The 18,804-nt window shown below is 40.5% G+C and overlaps 1 protein-coding gene across 2 annotated transcripts in view; it reads left to right on the forward strand.

The window, feature by feature from the left end:
• Nucleotides 1–7,191: 7,191 nt before the first annotated feature.
• The window catches only part of MAPK9 (mitogen-activated protein kinase 9), a 56,957-nt gene continuing 45,344 nt past the window's right edge, over nt 7,192–18,804 (forward strand). For both annotated transcript variants that reach the window (XM_063292254.1, XM_063292255.1), the window contains exon 1: nt 7,192–7,268. The gene's annotated coding sequence lies outside the window, so the exon portion shown is untranslated. The remainder of the gene's footprint in view (nt 7,269–18,804) is intronic.

An 18,804-nucleotide genomic window follows, 5' to 3' on the forward strand; every position in this document is an offset into this window, starting at 1 on the left:
AAGCATAACTTTTTTTTACTTTGGGTTTTTAACGTGGGAATAGTGAACCAATAACCAGTATATTCCTAACTAGGAAATATTTGGAAAGATGTCCTTACATTAAAAAAAAACTGCTTAATGTGCCTTTAAATATTTGTCACATGCCTTACTAAGTGCTCTTGCTTATAGCATTACTGAAATAATCAAATTGCCAAAGAATGGAAGAAAACTGTTGTGTTTACATATGCTTAATGAATAGTGTTTTTTTTATAACTGTGCAATATATGTATATAGCTTTTTTTCTGAGTTACTGTGAATAAATCAACACTACAAGCAGCCTGATGTTCTACATGTTTACTCAAACTAAGTCCTTATGAAATTGGAAGGATTTACTCTTGGGTACGTATACATAGAATGGCAGCCTTACTTTTAAATACAAAGTATTTATATATACACAAATGTATAGCATTTAAGTTATTTTAGCATATGGGTTAGCTCTACTAGTGGGTAATGCCTAGGAGTTAATCCTAGGCTCATTAATCTTGTATTAATTGGTTACATTTACACATCTCACTAAGGCAGAATAAATGATGGATTCACTCTCACCTGACCTTTCCTGCCACCAGGAGCAGCTCAAACAACCACAGAATCCCATTCTCTGGTTTGGTTAACGTAACTCTAAACCGGGAATTCTCACTTGTTCTGCCTGCTTACAAGCCAGAGTTGGAAGCTATGGGAGAGTCAAGCAGAAGTGATTAATGAGCGTGAAGGAATCTGGTTTAAGCATAATCTGTGAATGCAGTCAGTTTGCATACAATAATGTATACGGATTATTTTACTTTGGGCAGTTGTACTTTTAACTGAAATTCTATTGCATTTATCTGTCTTTTATATTTCTGTACTGTTGTTAATGAAAACTCAAACATCATTTAAACTTGATTCTATTTTTGTTGAACTGCGTCTTTAGATAAAATACATTATACATGCCTCAGACTATCTTCATTTTCTTGAAGTGTTATTTAACCCTATAAGGCTACTGCATATTTTGTGACTATGTTTCTACTTAATTATCATACAACCAAAATCCTATGCAATTAAAGAAATCATTGATTACAAAAATGTCTTGATTTTTCCCCTGATTCTTTACTAGAACTGTTATGTTCTACAATATGTCTACAATATTCTATAATGCTTTGGTGGAATTAAGTACTGTAACTCCTGATAGGACTATGCAGAATGGATCATGTTTGATTTTTGAAGTCTGGAGTCAGCGGCAAGTTGTAGGCAGGGTTTTTAATTTGGGGAAATCGTTAAAGAGAATGCAAACCCCAAGCCCCATTGGGATTCTAGTTAGGATGTGCAAGAAGTGTCCTGTTTCTCAGGGTCTTTGAAGGATATAGGCCTTCAAGTACTCATATATGCTCTCGTAGAATGGATGCATGTGGTGGTGGGGCTTGCTATAGTCTGGTCAGGCACAAAACTCCCATTTATCAGAAGTTGAATTGATTATTTTGATTCCTTCTGTTAGCCTCAGCTTGCTAGGATGCTTTATTACCCTACCTTCTGTTTTCTATCTGGTCTTGTAAACACAGTTCTAAACAGTAACATGTAAAAATGCGTAGGAGCCTGTTTGAGGCTGAAGCACTTTTCTAAATATAGATGATGCCAGAGACTGGTATTTTTGTTTCTTTCAAATTAGCTTCCCACTTTAGGACAATGAACTTAACAGGGGTTAAACATGAGTCTGGTAGCACCTTTTCCTTTTTTTTTTTTAAATAAGAATTTTATTACGTTTCAAGTAAAGATAAAAACTACAGAAAAACAAAAAACTAGAAAAAAAAAACTAAAGAAGTGTAGAAACACAAGAGAAAATTTTTCAAAATTACCAAAAGAGGTGACTTCTGACTTTTAACAGCAAGGATATACAAAAAATTCCCATAATCAATCCCTTACTCTATATTAAACCAAAATCACATTATTTCTATAAATCATTCCATTGGCACGTTATAAAAATCGCTAAATACAGTTGCTCCCTCCCCTTTTAATATATAAAAAAAGGGGACTTCCAGTGGGGACATGGCGGACTGAACAGCTGTGCCCATGGGTTCATTGGGCAGAACTGACAATGCAGCAGTTTTTTCCTGCTCAGGCAGGTTTCTCCTGAAGCCCAGGAGTGTTTTTCTGGAAAAAGGAAAACACCTGGAATCACCCCGTCTGTCCTCTGGACAGCTGCTTGCAGCCAGAAGATTGCAAACAGCGTTCGCGTTTGACTTGTAATGGCTAGCCAGGAGGCTGGGACGTCACCATTTCCAAGCCGCGCTGTAGCCTTAAAGGGACACTAAGACCGGCCACCCCATTTCTAAATCACCCAATTTATATTTCTTTTAAGTACACATACCCTAAGAGAGGCTTTCTACAGCAAGGAGAAGCGGGTTCTCTTGGCACTTATCGTTATTTTTGGTATCCATTTTTTTAAAAAATTCTTTTTAAGCTTTGGAATTTGTTTTCCATCCAAATATTGAGGATTGAGAGTAAATAATTGTCTCACTGTTACTATTTTTGTACTAAATTTGAAGATACTAGCATTTTCCTACACGTTGAATTGGCTGTTTTGAACTTTCAGTTTTCTGCTCCTACTTTCCTTGGGGAACTGTCTGCATATCTCACTTTTGCTTTCGGAATTCTTTCATATCTTCGACTTTCGCTGGTTAAGCTCCTAGAGGCTGCCATAATCTACTGCTTGAGACATGGAGGGTTTTAAACAGACTTTCTCTGACTTCCAACAAAATTTTAAACAGATCTTTTCTGATTCCTACCAAGTTTTTATGCAAGGCATTCAGGACATTGTGGAAAATATGGGGTCTGAAATATGTCATCTGGTTGGGGATGTCATAGATGAAACTGAGGAATTTAACAGTGCCAGAAATGTCTCTTCTAAGAGTGAGATCGGGACTTCTGTTGAAATGTTAGATGAAGATCAGATAGTTGAGTTGGAGAAATTAAAGGGAGAGAGCGAGTTGCAAGCCATAAATGAAATTGATCTTCTGATGGAACGCCATGAAAAAGAAGGGGTTATTATGTATGGGAGGTCTCCTGAAGAGAAGTTGGAGTTTTTGAGGGGGGGCGGTTGGGCTGTTCGATTTTTTAAAGAAAAAGCTCTGTGCGCATTGTGGGGATATGTAAATGCTCTGGTTTATTTTGAAGTGGGATGAGGGTTTAAGAATACTTATCTGGATTGCTTTTAGGGTTTGACTGATTTATCTTTAACAATTTGGATTAAGATTATTAAGGTATAATAAAAAATAATAACTGTCTGGTTTTGGGTTTAGTGTGATTAAGATTATTAAAATTGTTGTATTATCAAGTACAATGGCAGACAATTTGTATGTTTTTTTAGTTTGATCTTTATTATAGTAGACTGGAATGTATAGAATAGTAGAAAGGATATAATTAAATAAATGTCATCTTTGGGGGAGAGTTGATTAGGAGGGGTGTGTGTGTGTGTGTTTATATTTATTTATCTTCTGGTAGCACCTTTTCCAACTAACAAATTTTATTAAAAAGCATAAACTTTGGTGAGTTGTAACTCCATCAAATGCATGGAGTGGTTGAACTGATATAAAATTTATCACTAATTAGATTTATATTCCACCTTTATTTTGTGCGGTTCAAAGCAGCGTACAACTCCGATTTTCCCAAAAATAACCCTTTGAGGTAGGTTGGGCTGAGAGAGAATAACTGGCTCAAAGTCACCCAGCCAGGTTCCATGCCTAAGGGAGGATTAGAACTCACTGCCTCCCAGTTTCTAGTCCGGCACCTTCATCGCTACACCAAACTGGCTCTCTTGTTTTAAAAAAGTATGAGCTGGGAACATGGGGGTAGAGAAAGGGTGATGAAACAGATGCAGGTTGCACACTAGAGAGATTACAACTACCTCATCAATTAGCTTGTATAATCTGTTAAAAGCCCATTGTGTCTGTTAAGACCTGAGAGAGCCTGAAGCCTTTTGATCTGAGTCACTAGCCTCTTGCTCTATAATGCTGGCTGGTTTTATTCTTAAATACCCACCTTGAAATCTGTGTCCTGAGATGTCAGGTCTTAACTAAATGATGAGGTACTTGTAATCTGTCTCACTTGTAATTTGCATAATCACCCTTTTCCCCCATTCCCTTATGCCTGATAACCTTTTAAAACCCTACATCAGTCAACCACTGCATTAATCTGATGAAGTGAGCTAAAACTCATAGAAACTTAATAAAAAGTGTTAGTCAGAAAAGATGCTACCAGGTGCCCCTAATTTTTGGCTACCATAGACTAACATAGCTCTCTGCAGTATCTAATGGGGACTAAGGGAAGTATCCCTGAATATACTGGCACCCATTGGTATCAGGTTGCAAATCCCTACTATCTTCATCATTTAAAAGAAAAGAAAAAAAAAGCATAAGAATTTGATAGATTTCCATATTTAGCTCTGGGTCAAGGATGACCCACATGCTTGCTTTTGAAAAGATGGCTCTTCATAGCCAGTAGGAATTCATCTTAAAAATAAAATTAAAAAAAAAACACCTTGGCAGGCACCAAGAACTTCAAGTCTTTTATCCACAAAAAGAAGGTAAGTTGCTTTTTAAAAAATTAACTCATATGTGGAGGTAAAGCAATTGGGGTGGGGGGGGTGGACACTGAAAATCCAGGTGTTAAAAAAGTACACTTGTAAAGGTGGGGGCGGAGGGGCATGTAAGCACTTACTATAAGTAGCAAATGCAAGGATTTTCTTATTCTGTTCCCTGAGGCAACTCTTATTGTACAAGAATATCTCACAAACATTTCCTTCCATTCTCTCCTTGCTAACAAAAATGATACCCCGGCCTCAAGAACTGCCTACTTCCAGATATTCAGACCAACCCTTCCCTATTATTTTTTGAAGAGCCATTAAAACAGCTCATGAAGATCTTTCTGTCCAAATGCTATCTTAATCAGCGCCTTCTTGTTGTGATTATGTTACTGTAGGGTTCTACTTTAAGGCTGTTAATTGTAAGCCACATGGAACCTTTGGAATTGGAGAGAGAAAGGGAAAGAAGGAAGACTAATGTTTAAAATACTGTACAGCAGGGCAGTGTAGATGATCTGTATCCGTATGACCCTCAGAATTTTCGGTTTGTTTTCTTTGCCACCAATATGTAGTTTCTATTCATTTCAATGGATCTACCAAAAGATACTTTTGTTCTCAGTAGTTGTTTTATGAAAATTTAGGTAGCTATAATTTTTTATGAAGAATATAAGGTTGAACTCACATTTCAAAAGCCATACAAAACAGTGCCACTTCGATACTGGAAAAATAGTATCCATAGTTAAATCAGTTCCTGTTCCTTTGCCCAACTCTGCAGCTCAGGTTGGAAAAGAAGGGAAGGAGGCTCCCACTGGAAGAATCTTCTGGAGTTTTACCTCCCATCTGCTAAAGCCTGCATCTTCTTGGGACAACTGGGAAGAGTGCCTATTCCTCTCTCTCTTAAGCATCCTGTTTCGGGGTGATGCAATAACTAGCCTAATTCTTCATACCAGCTAGCAAGAGAGGGCATGTGATCAGGCAGAGATGGTGACTGCTATTCAAATGAGCAACCATACCGTGCTTGTTCATTTTCGCTTTCACTTGTTCCTTCCCTCTCTACCTCATGTGTCAGGGAAGGTGACTGAGAAGACCACCTTTTATTCCCTCTTCCCCACATCACACATCTTTTTGTAGGCACAATTGTTTCCACTGCCTTGTCTATATGGAAGGAGAGGGTCTGAGCTGAAAGAGGGCATTTCAAGAGGGACATAATCATTACCTAATTTTTGTTCACTGGGGAGTGAGAAAGCAGATGAGCAAGAGAGTGCGATGGCTGTTACTTCTAAGACCTATGCTTTGCTACTCCACATAGAGAAGGCAGGATGGTACAAGCCAGCATTATGGTCTTATTCCTTCCTGCTATGGTGGGCAAGAGAAAGAAAGTACAAGTAGCCATTGCCTTCCTTGCCAGAATACTGTGTGCGCCCACTGCCAGGTAGCCAAATATAGAGATGGCACTATCAGAGGGAAACGGGAGGGGGGGGGGGCTTCAACTAAAAGTGCAGGGGAAGGCCACCCTCTACTGTCCATCCTGCTTCATTAAATCTGATGCTTTTATATTTTTTTTCCTGTTAAAGGTAGTATTAAGCATCATTTTCCAAAAAGGGATAAACTTCTCCTGGAGTTACGTTCTTAGTTTGTATTTTCTACAAAAATGGTAGGGCAGTAAACTGTTGCTGCAACCCAGAGCTTTTGTTGTTTTATGAGTCAGTCAGCCTCAGTTTTGCATTCATGATTTTGAATATTTGGGTTTGGTGCAATAGATTGCTGCCAAAGGTTGAAGCATAAACATGAGAATCCGATTGAAGGCAGTTGCATGAGCTAAATCCTCCTCCGGGGTTATTGTATGTAAGATGAGTGGCAGATAAGTTTTTAAAATATAAAAAGAATATATTGGTCTAATGGATGACACTTCAGTCACACTTGGGTACTTCCTAAAAAGAGGTATATATGCCAATTTTTTTTATGACACATCCTGTGTATGCCTAGATACCATACTACGTCACAACATACCCAATCGCATTTTAGCCTAGAATATTACCTTAACCTAGCCTGAATGAGCAATTTATATTGCATGCTCACAGAAAAGTGGGTTGAGAACACTACATGTAAAGAGGATTGTTTACAGTGGTTGTTTCTGGCTATCCTGTTTGCAATCCTACCTCATGCCATAATTAAATTAAACTAAATTAGTGCTTTAAAAACAGCAATTTATTCTTGTACTCATGTTTATACGCGTCAATACCGTTTCTGGTGTTGTGAAGAGAGAGCAATTGCGGGGGGCTAAATCAGGAATAAAAACCGATCCCAGAAGCTGGCGTTAGTCACGATATACTTTCAAATTGCAGCACCAAATCAGAAAATTCGTCTCAGCTGAAGTCACTCACAAAGCACGCGGGCTTTGAGCCCCCAAGACACAGATAACTTTACTCCCAGGAACCCCCACCCTCTGAGAGTAAAGCGCCTGTCGCGCCTACCCTATATAGTGGTCTTCAGGACTCTCCTCCGAAAGCTGGTTGGCAGAAACCTGACGAATGTCCGCGGTGATTGGGTGGGACGGGTGCTCATCAGCATGCCTAGGTCTGGTGCGGCCTGTGAGGTGCGGAGGGAGGCCATTGCGGCTTGAGAGTGTCTGAGAGCTCGGTAAGGGGGCGAAGCGCCTCGCCCGGGGGCTCCAGAGGAGGTGAGGCGGGCGTGGAGGGGCGAGACTGTCAGTGGGGCGGGCAGGCGGGGCGGTCGAGGGGGTTGGCGATGGGAGCGGCGCCCCTCTAGGGCTTTCAGGCCCCTCCCCCACACGGCGGTCTGCCTCGAAAGTTTCCCCGGCATCGCGTCGCCTCTTCGGCCTCCTGGCTGGGCGCGGACACCGCGGAGGCTCCGCTTGGGGCCCCAGACAGCTTCCTGTTCTCGCGCTCCCCCGCCCTGTTGCCGCGGCGCGCCTCTTCTGCGCTCGGGTGCCTAGAAAGGGGGCCCTCACTCGCCCTTGCAGAGAGCCCACCGCGCATGAAGCAAACCCTGGGCTCTGTCCGTGGGGATAAAGCCTGGCCTGGCGCCTTGGAGGACCCGCGGCCGGTTGTAGTCAGGCAGCGCCAGGCTGGCTGGACCTGAGCTCTGACTCGGTACGAATGGCAGATGTTACGCCCGTTCGGTCTACATCACTCCCTCTCCCCTGGTGCTGTGTCCTTTTGCTATTGGTGAGGAAGAGACTGGGAATGCAGCTCGTTCGAGGTGTTGGTGGCTACTGGTGCCCTTTCTGGGCAACTGGGGTAATTGATTGCAGGGTAGAGTGAGGCATTACAGGGGGTTGAACAACTTTCAGGGGCAAATAATTTCAAAATTGTGAGTACAAAGCAGGGAAAAGCGCTCTTTCGCACCCATTTTTTTTCCTATTTCAGCCTCACAAAACAGGACCTTGTACAGAAAAGGCACATTAAGGCAGATGACTTCCAAGTCTTGAGTTAAGGATAGGGTTGTCCATATCCCTATCAAGAAACCATCCTTTTGAATTCAGATGTTTCTCCTCTGCCAACACTTGTTGCAGAGAAGAATGCAAACTGGTGGCTGAACTACATGAGAAGGCAAACATATTTCAAAATCATCATCTTTTCTATTTTGAACCCATCATGGATGAGAGACAATTGCACAGTAAATAGAATCTCACCTTCTTTCCTTTTTACTTTCAACAGAGAGTAGAAATGAACAGGGGTGAGGGACTTCTTGGCAGGAAACCTTCCCCAGGGTATCATCTCCCTCCAAGGTGAGATTTTTTTAGTTGTTTTCCCAACATTTTGTTGCTTCTAAGAGTTAAGAAATATGCAAGCCAGAGCAACAATAACTCCTTCCCCTGCTTTTAATGATGCAGCTTTGGATATAGCAGGAAAAGGAGGGCTGGGCTCAGTGATTCCCACAGAGAAAGCCAGACCAGTTGTCATTGCACTGTCTACCTAGACAACAAAGAGGGAAATCTCTGAAGGATGGTGTCATTTGCTATCTATATATTCAGAGGTGCTATTCTGAATGATGTTGGGAGGATTAGACCTAATCACTACAAGGGTCCATATCACCACGGGAAAGTGGGTTAAGGAGCAAGCTAAGCTGACAGCTCCTCCTCCAAATAAAGTTGTCTTTTGCTAATTCCTTTTCTCTCTTATTTGCTTGCTCTTTCTTCTCCTTTTACTCTCAGTGGCCCTTTTAAGCTTCTGCATATATTGCCCAAAAAGAGAGGCTAAGCTGGCAGGAGAGAAATTAGCAGCAACTATAATTTACATAGCCTTTCCTGTCCAGAGAATGTCAGGAAATTGGTAGATTGCATGCCTCTGACAAGCTACTCACCCTCTGAGAAAATTCAGTTTACTGAGCTGTAGCCCTACCGTTTGGCTACCCAGAAGCGTTAAGAATCCAGGTTTACATGACAGAGAATGGTGCTCCTGCTAGAATCCTGTTGCTCTATCAGTTAGCAAGAGGGGTAGTGAATGAGGGAACAGAATATGCTGCTACTGCTCTTATCTGAAACTCTGCTACAGGGCCCTGAGAATACAAGCAAGAGGGATTGGTAGAATAAGGTATTTCTTTCTTCTAACATGCTTCCCTTAACCCTGACTCTTTCTCAGAATTATACCATAAAGAGGGGAAACATGTGTTAAAGCAGTGCTTCCTAAACCTGGGTAAATTACCCAAAATTGGGTAAAAGTGGTTTTTGTTTTGGTAATGATGAACCCATTAAATTGGCAAAGTATTTTACCTACATTGGGTAAAAAGGACTTTCTGATAAGTGGTTTTGGGTAATAAAGGAAAAAGTTTGGGAAGCAGTGTGTTAAAGAAAGAATAGTCACTACTTCTATACAATCCCTCAGCTCTTCTGTGTATAATATGCTGCTTCTGCATTCTATGATGGGCAGTGCAACAAGAAGAATTTGTTTATTATATCTGATTCCAAGAGCAACCTGGATTTTATGGAGGATTCACTTGATTGGACCCAATCTTATTTGAAGATCAGAATAGTATTTATGTTAGTAATGTGAGAGCCTCGTGTGGCGCAGAGTGGTAGGCGGCAGCATTGCAACCGAAACTCCCCCACAACCCGATTTCTATCCCAGAGGAAGCTGGATTCTCGGGTAGCCGGCTCAGGTCGACTCAGCCTTCCATCCTTCCAAGGCCGGTAAAATGAGTACCCAGCCTGCTGGGGAAGGTGACGACTGGGGAAGGCAATGGCAAACCACCCTGCTATAGTCTGCCAAGAAAACGTCGCGAAAGCGGCGTCCCCCCAAAGGGTCAGACATGACTTGGTGCTTGCACAGGGAACCTTTCACCTTTCACACAATGTGAGTATAGTTGATTTTCTCTCTCTTGCTCTCCTTAAGGTAAATGCTGGAGGTCCCATAATGTACCTTCCTCTCCAAAGCTCTTTAAAATTTGAACCTCCCTTTACCTCTTACAAAAATTACAGTGGGGGAAAAAAATCCCACTGTTGACATTGGAGAGCTTTTCCCCTTTTAATTCTTTGGAAAGTTTGCTAGTAATTTCTGAAATGAAACTGTCTTTGTGGGCTTAATTCTTCCCAGCCCATAACAATATACTCTGTGTTTAAAAGAAAAAGGAATATGAGCTACATACACTATATAATAGTTTAATTTGCTCTTCCAAGGAAGAACACAGTTGAGTGATGGCAATTCTGTACTTTTTGCTTCGCCCATCACCAGTATAGGCCATTCACCACTTCAGTACAGAAATGAATGACGTTGTCTTTCTCCCAACCCATTGCAGATACCTTCTGCACTGAGTTTTCAGATTCAATTCAAAACTACTCTTTTCTGACCTGAGCTGTCTTAAGTCCTTCAGGTCAAATGGTCTCTGGTGCTTCATTCCATTTTAGGAGCAGCCCCAGCTCCACTTGACTGCAGTGCCTGGCATGCCCCTTCCTCTCCAGTACCTGGTTGCTGCCCTGGTCAGCCTTTTTATCTAGACTACTGTGTTTACCTTCAGCAAAGGATCATCACCTTGTTGAGGTGAGCTTGAGCACCTCAATGATGCCATGAGCTAAACCGTGAAGGGCCACCCAAGACGGGAAGGTCATGACAGAGAGGTCAGACTAAGTGCGATCCCTGGGGAAGGTAATGGCAACCCACCCCAGTATTCTTGCCGTGAAAACTAAATGCATCAGTACAACCAGAGATATGTCGGTATACCATCGGAAGATGAGACCCCTAGGTCGGAAGATGGTCAAAATGCTACTGGGGAGGAACAGAGGATGAGTTCAGCTAGCCCCAGACGTGATGACGCAGCTAGCTCAAAGCCAAAAGGACGGCTAGCAGCCGACGGTGCTGGCGGTGAACGGCGAATCCGATGTTCTAAGGATCAACACACCATCGGAACCTGGAATGTAAGATCTATGAGCCAGGGCAAATTGGATGTGGTTATTGGTGAGATGTCAAGATTAAAGATAGACATTTTGGGCGTCAGTGAACTGAAATAGACTGGAATGGGCCACTTCACATCAAATGACCACCAGATCTACTACTGTGGACAAGAGGACCAGAGAAGAAATGGAGTAGCCTTCATAATTAATCGTAAAGTGGCTAAAGCAGTGCTTGGATACAATCCAAAAAACGATAGAATGATCTCAATTCAAATTCAGGGCAAGCCATCTAACATCAGTGATCCAAATATCCGCCCCATCCACAGATGCTGAAGAAGTTGAAGTAGAGCAGTTCTATGAGGGTCTGCAGCACCTACTGGACAACATGCCTAAAAGAGATGTTATTTTCATCACGGGAGACTGGAATGCTAAGGTGGGCAGTCAAATGACACCTGGAATTACAGGTAAGCATGGCCTGGGAGAACAAGACCAAGCAGGACATAGGCTGATAGAATTTTGCCAAGACAACTCACTCTGCATAACAAACACTCTCTTCCAACAACCTAAGAGACAGCTTTATATATGGACTTCACCAGATGGACAACACCGAAATCAGATTGACTACATCCTTTGCAGCCAAAGGTGGTGGACATCTATCCAGTCGGTAAAAACAAGACCTGGAGCTGACTGTAGTTCACATCACGAACTTCTTGCACAATTTAGGATCAGACTCAAGAGATTAGGGAAGACCCACAGATCAGCTAGATATGAGCTCACTAATATTCCTAAGGAATATGCAGTGGAGGTGAAGAATAGATTTAAGGGACTGGACTTAGTAGACAGGGTCCCGGAAGAACTATGGACAGAAGTTTGCAACATTGTTCAGGAGGCGGCAACAAAATATATCCCAAAGAAAGAGAAAGCCAAGAAGGCAAAATGGCTGTCTGCTGAGACACTAGAAGTAGCCCAAGAAAGAAGGAAAGCAAAAGGCAACAGTGATAGGGGGAGATATGCCCAATTAAATGGAAAATTCCAGAGGTTAGCCGGAAGAGATAAGGAATTATTTTTAAACAAGCAATGCGTGGAAGTGGAAGAAGACAATAGAATAGGAAGGACAAGAGACCTCTTCCAGAAAATTAGAAACATCGGAGGTAAATTCCAGGCCAAAATGGGTATGATCAAAAACAAAGATGGCAAGGACCTAATAGAAGAAGAAGAGATCAAGAAAAGGTGGCAAGAATATACGGAAGACCTGTATAGGAAGGATAACAATATCAGGAATAGCTCTGACGGTATGGTCAGTGAGCTAGATCCAGACATCCTGAAGAGTGAGGTTGAATGGGCCTTAAGAAGCATTGCTAATAACAAGGCAGCAGGAGATGATGGCATCCCAGCTGAACTGTTCAAAATCTTGCGAGATGATGCTGTCAAGGTAATGCATGCTATATGCCAGCAAATTTGGAAAACACAAGAATGACCATCAGATTGGAAAAAATCAACTTATATCCCCATACCAAAAAAGAGAAACACTAAAGAATGTTCGAACTATCGAACAGTGGCACTCATTTCACATGCCAGTAAGGTAATGCTCAAGATCCTGCAAGGTAGACTTCAGCAACTTTTGGAGCGAGAATTGCCAGATGTACAAGCTGGGTTTAGAAAAGGCAGAGGAACTAGGGACCAAATTGCCAATATCCGCTGGATAATGGAAAAAGCCAGGGAGTTTCAGAAAAGCATCTGTTTGTTTTATTGACTATTCTAAAGCCTTTGACTGTGTGGACCATAGCAAATTGTGGCAAGTTCTTAGTGGTATGGGGATACCAAGTCATCTTGTCTGCCTCCTGAAGAAGCTGTATAACGACCAAGTAGCAACAGTAAGAACAGACCACGGAACAACGGACTGGTTTAAGATTGGGAAAGGAGTACGGCAGGGCTGTATACTCCCACCCTACCTATTCAACTTGTACGCAGAACACATCGTGCGACATGCTGGGCTTGAGGAATCCAAGGCTGGAGTTAAAATCGCTGGAAGAAACATTAAGAATCTCAGATATGCAGATGATACCACTTTGATGGCTGAAAGCGAAGAGGAACTGAGGAGCCTTATGATGAAGGTGAAAGAAGAAAGTGCAAAAGCTGGCTTGTAGCTAAACCTCAAAAAAACCAAGATTATGGCAAGCAGCTTGATTGATAACTGGCAAATAGAGGGAGAAAATGTAGACGCAGTGAAAGACTTTGTATTTCTAGGTGCGAAGATTACTGCAGATGCTGACTGCAGTCAGGAAATCAGAAGACGCTTAATCCTTGGGAGAAGAGCAATGACAAATCTCGATAAAATAGTTAAGAGCAGAAACATCACACTGACAACAAAGGTCCGCATAGTTAAAGCAACTATGGTGTTCCCCGTAGTAACATATGGCTGCGAGAGCTGGACCATAAGGAAGGCTGAGAGAAGGAAGATCGATGTTTTTGAACTCTGGTGTTAGAGGAAAATTCTGAGAGTGCCTTGGACTGCAAGAAGATCAAACCAGTCCATCCTCCAGGAAATAAAGCCAGACTGCTCACTGGAGGGAATGATATTAAAGGCAAAACTGAAATACCCTGGCCACATAATGAGAAGACAGGACACCCTGGAGAAGATGCTGATGCTAGGGAGAGTAGAAGGCAAAAGGAAGAGGGGCCGACCAAGGGCAAGGTGGATGGATGATATTCTAGAGGTAATGGATTTGTCCCTGGGGGAGCTGGGGGTGTTGACGACTGACAGGAAGCTCTGGCGCGGGCTGGTCCATGAAGTCACGAAGAGTCGGAAGCGACTCAACGAATAAACGGCTGTGTTTACTCTCTCTGTGTGTATATGCAGAGTATACCAAAAGTCTGGGCCCATAGATAATTTATTATATAAATTATATTATTATTTATTACATTTATATACTGCCCAACTCCCAGCAACTCTGGGCAGTATACAAATCGTTAAAAATATTTTAAAACAAGGAAACAACAGAAAACAAAAACAAAGATTGGAGAGAAAAGAGACCCACATGGGAACAAAGAAAAGGGGCTTTAATCACCCTTACCAAAGGTTTGAATGGTTTGCTATTTTCTTTTAAACACTTCCTTACTCATTTGACATATGATGTTTGAACATTCCTAAGTACAGTAATGTTTTCTCTGAAAAAATATTTAATAAAACACACTGTGTTTGGCCTATGGGGTCTGACTTTTGATATATCCTGTGTATGTATCCAAAGATGGTCCATTTAGTCAATCAACTATCATCAACTCTACAAGTTAATGTTCCATTCAGTGTTTACATTTCCCCATGGACACACTTTCAGTTTCTTTGTAGGCTGGGCAAAGCATACATCCCTAGCTTTCCCACCCCAGCCCACAGAACTGCAAATTTTCCTTTATTTGTTATTAACATATTTAAGCTGCAACCAAGGGATGAGCTGCTTTACTTTTGTGAAGGTGAACTATCAGTTCTTCCTTGCTACAAAGTTTTCATGGACCTACATGAGGAAGATAGGAATGAAAGAACAACTTCTCTATTGCTTTGATTATAGGTAGTCCTCACTTAATGACTACCCTGTATAGCAACCATTTGAAATTATGACAGCACTGGAAAAGTAACTTTACAACTGGTCCTCACATTTATGACTGCTGCAGCATCCTCACAGTCACGTGATTGAGATTTGGGTGCTTTGTGACCAGCGAGCATTTATGACCTTCTCATCGTCCCACAATCACATGACAGCAGTAAAATCACAAGTCATGGTCGTGTGATGTCTCACTTAACGACTGCATCACTTAGCAACAGTTGCTGGTCCCAGTTGTGGTCAATAAGCGAGGACTACCTTTACTGAATTCTCAGAACTATGATGATACCATAAGTGAAAAAGAAAAAAAAATGTGTTAGTGTCATAGGAGATAATTGGGAGGGAGGAGTAAAGTTATTCACGTGTGTTAATTTCTGGGAAATCAAAAGAAGGGCTAGTGAGGAGGGAACAGTTCCTAAAAGGAAGAGGCAGACACTGGTAGACTGGCCCACACAGGAACCAACTAGTGAGGTTTGCCTTCCCTGCATGGATGGGAAGGGCAAGAAGCTGGGGAACAACCAAGCAAGTCTTGCAGTGGGTGTAGTCCAGGCAGAGCAGCAGGCTGGCCTGTTGCCAACTCACATTTTCTGATACTGGTTTGGAATTTCTGATATCATTGAAGAAACATCAGGGAACATCATGCGAGGCAAGCAACTTAGGCTGCAGTGCTGAATTGCACTGAGTTGAAGGAATGCATTGGGAGGGGACAGTAGTTCAGTGGTTGAGTACATTGACTGCATTTGGACCATCCTTAGTTAAATTTCTAGTATCTCAGGTAAGACTGGAAAAGCACCTTCCTTAAACCCCTAGAAAGTTGCTGTCAGTTGATGTGGTCAGTATTGGAGTTAATTGGACCAGTAATCTGACTCAATATAAAGCACCTTTCTAATACATTCAAAACCCTCTGTGCTGCTTAGCTCAGGTGGCCAGAGATCCTTTTTTCACTAAGCAGATGTCTGAGCCAAATCCTTCCTCCCTGCAGTACCCAGAGAGAAGGAAGCCAAATCCTTCCCCCCTCCCAAGGAAGAAAGAAAGAATAAATAGCTGGTGCTGCCCTCTCTTGTTTGCACACTTCTTTCCCATATTCAGTAGCAAAGTGTTGTGAGGGGAGGAACTGGAGGCATCCTGCTTGCTTGTTTTCTTCCAGCATCAGCTGTGGGACAGAGAAAAGGAAGAACACAAGTGAGTTTCCTTTCTAATAAAAGGGGCAATATTAAATATCCTTTTCAAATACCTGTGTATTCAGTGTCTTCTGTAGTTTGCACAGAGGAGAGAGGAAGTGCTTATATTTTCCTGCTTTATAAAGAGCCCTTTCAGAATCAAATGGCAAGTTGATTGTTCAAGTAGTTTTCAAAAACATGAATGGTGTGAAACATTGGGAACATAAAAAGAAGAAAAAGTATGTTGAGGGTCTTTGGGCTTGCAGTACAGACATGTCACAATTATTTTGATTTTTCCAGAGTACTATTTTTTAAAAATGAGAAAAAAGCAAAGTAAGCTGATACACTTTTATGCCTCCAGTTATATATCCCTCCTAAAGGGAGCAAGGGCTTTCCACCATATAAACACACACATACCCCTCCCCCCATATATAACAAAAGCAACTGGTGTCTTCAGTCTTTTCTTGAATTAAAAATACATTAATGTACTTCGTCTTAAGTGCTGTTTTGTATTAAATATTTTCTTAATGAACAAAATTTATGCTATAGAATAGTGACAAGAATCTGGATCAGTGACAGAATCCTCCACATGTTCATTTAGGAAAGCTCATTGATTTTGACAGTCTTAACTTTCAGGAAAATTTCCTTTGTGTAGTCATTATCCCATCTCACTTCTGTGTCCATTTTAAAATACTTATCAGTAGAAAATGAATAGGAATTAACCATTGAAGCTGTATTTATTAATGCAATAGCATATCTATTGCTCTCCCTGGCAATACTTGAGGTCGCTCTTGTGTGAGCTTTATAGCTGTATTTCAGATTAGTAGTGAATATTGTTGATATGTTAAATAGTTCAGTTGGAAGTAGGATTAATTTAACAGGGATTTTTGTCTTCTATTTTTTTTATTTGTTAGAGTCATTGATTTATTTAAGCTATTTGTCAGGCTGCCCCTCATTTGATGATTCTGGGTGGTGTACAACAATAAAAATCAGAAAAGAACAAAAGTAAAAAAAAATACTATACAAAATCAAAATAAACAAATGCAACTTATAATCGACATATAATCAAGACTGGCATTAATAACACATGCTCTTGTCATAGAACAGACTCATTGCAAGGGGAAAGCCAGGTCTTTACAGCTCTACAGAAGGCTAAGAGGATCATTAGAAGCTCATTCCAAAGGGCAGAGAATGCCCAGTTAGGTGTTGTATCAGAGAAGATACTTGAAGCATCCCTGCCCTCTGCGATCTTGTGGAATGGGCCATTAATACGTCAGTTGCTACATTTGAAGTTTATTAATAGTTTTTCTTCTATTCTTAGTCACTGTTAGGAATCATAAATCTAATATTTATGCAACGTGAAAATTGTTCTGAGAAATTTGATTTGTTCAAGGCTAACCAATGTTGGATAGTTGAACTGAGACTGGAAATTAAATTCAAGTGTTTGGATCTTTCAGAGGCCCAAGATAAATAACAAGGGTGATTGTTTCTTGAGTATCTACTTATAAAAAGTTCTGTTTTTTTCTAAATAGATGGTTTAAACATTCAGCTTATTCATTTGTACATATGCCAAAGAATATTTGTAATTGTATGATTGATTTGTTTGTTTTTGATGAAAGTTTGAGAGAATTAGTGATACAAGATACAAGAGTTCTGAATGTGGAACAGACCATTTTTGGGGGGCAGTGTCAAGAGTGAATTTGGGAAAAAAGAGCCATGGAAAAAAGGAAAAAGTTCAAAACTTTTAAAAGTAGAATCAAAATAGAAAGCTGCAGTTCTGCACAACCTGAAAAGATTAATATGTACTGCATAATATGAATATAAAGAAAATAATAGTTGCACAGAATATAATCAAACAGGGTAAGAAATGTTTAAAATTAAAAGAAGCAGAGAAAATACAGAGTGATTTTGATAGAAATAAAACATCATTTTGAAAGTGGGTGAAGTTGGCTAGACAAGAAGCCTCCAGCAGAGAATGGAAATGATGAAATGATTTGGGATGAAACTCAGTGAGGGAATGCTGGAAGGATGCTTTGAGATTTATATGGGAATGAGATGATATATTGAAGAGTAGAATTGAAATTATATAAATGCTAGTGTCCAGGTGAAAATTGGTGAAAGGGAAGTTGTAAATGCTGAAAGAATGTTGAAAAAAGGCAATGCTGCAGATGTAGACGGAGTAATTGGAAAATGTTAAAATATTGATGTGGCTTGTTTAATGTATGTGTGACAACTGTGTTTGTTCCTAACAATTAGAAGAATGCCATAATTGACTGTTTATGCAAACAGTAAGATGACAAATGTGAATGCATAAACTACAGGAGTATTAGCTTGTTAAATATATATTGAAAGGCATACTTGAAAGTTTAGTAGAGTTGACAATAAACAAAATTTGAGAAGTGCAGTTTGACTCTCTGCTGGGGAGAGGATGTGCAGACCAGAGTTTTGCTCTTAGAAGCTCATTGAATGAATGAATGAATGAATGAATGAATGAATGAATGTTATTGTTGTACCACAGATCTTAAAATATTAAGGCATGAACATCTTAAAATATAATAACTAATATGAACAATTTAAAAAATAAGCCTACAGCTACAGCATAGTCCTGCATCTACTAAAATTAACCATTTTCTTTTTAATTTTAACAGTAAGATTAAAATAGTTATTTAATTACTAATATAAGAATATAGACTGCTAATAAAGGTTAATGTTCTTTGCATTAGAGGCAGCAAATGTGTCAATATTGTGGCCTTGCATTTTTGTTCTGGTTGTTCCATAAAAGAAACAATATAGAACATAATATTCATTGAAAAATGTATAGATATGAGAAAGTGTATTGTATATTTGTTGATGTAGGAAAAGTGTATGATAATAATTGGCTTCAGATATGCAATGTGAATGCAGTTTGGAGGTTGGTTGTTGAATGCAATAAGACGGATATATGATGGAAGTAAAGCATGTGATGAAATGGAATAAAATGCATAGTAAGTAGTTCATTGAGTAAGGAAGGTTGTTTAATGTATTTATTGATAAATAGATAAATGCTTTAGAGGTATGTTTGTTGGAGATGCGAATGTGTGTGGACTTCTGCATGTAGATACCATCATGGTA

The sequence above is a fragment of the Candoia aspera genome, chromosome 2 (genome assembly GCF_035149785.1).
Source record: "Candoia aspera isolate rCanAsp1 chromosome 2, rCanAsp1.hap2, whole genome shotgun sequence".
Lineage (NCBI taxonomy): Eukaryota > Metazoa > Chordata > Lepidosauria > Squamata > Boidae > Candoia > Candoia aspera.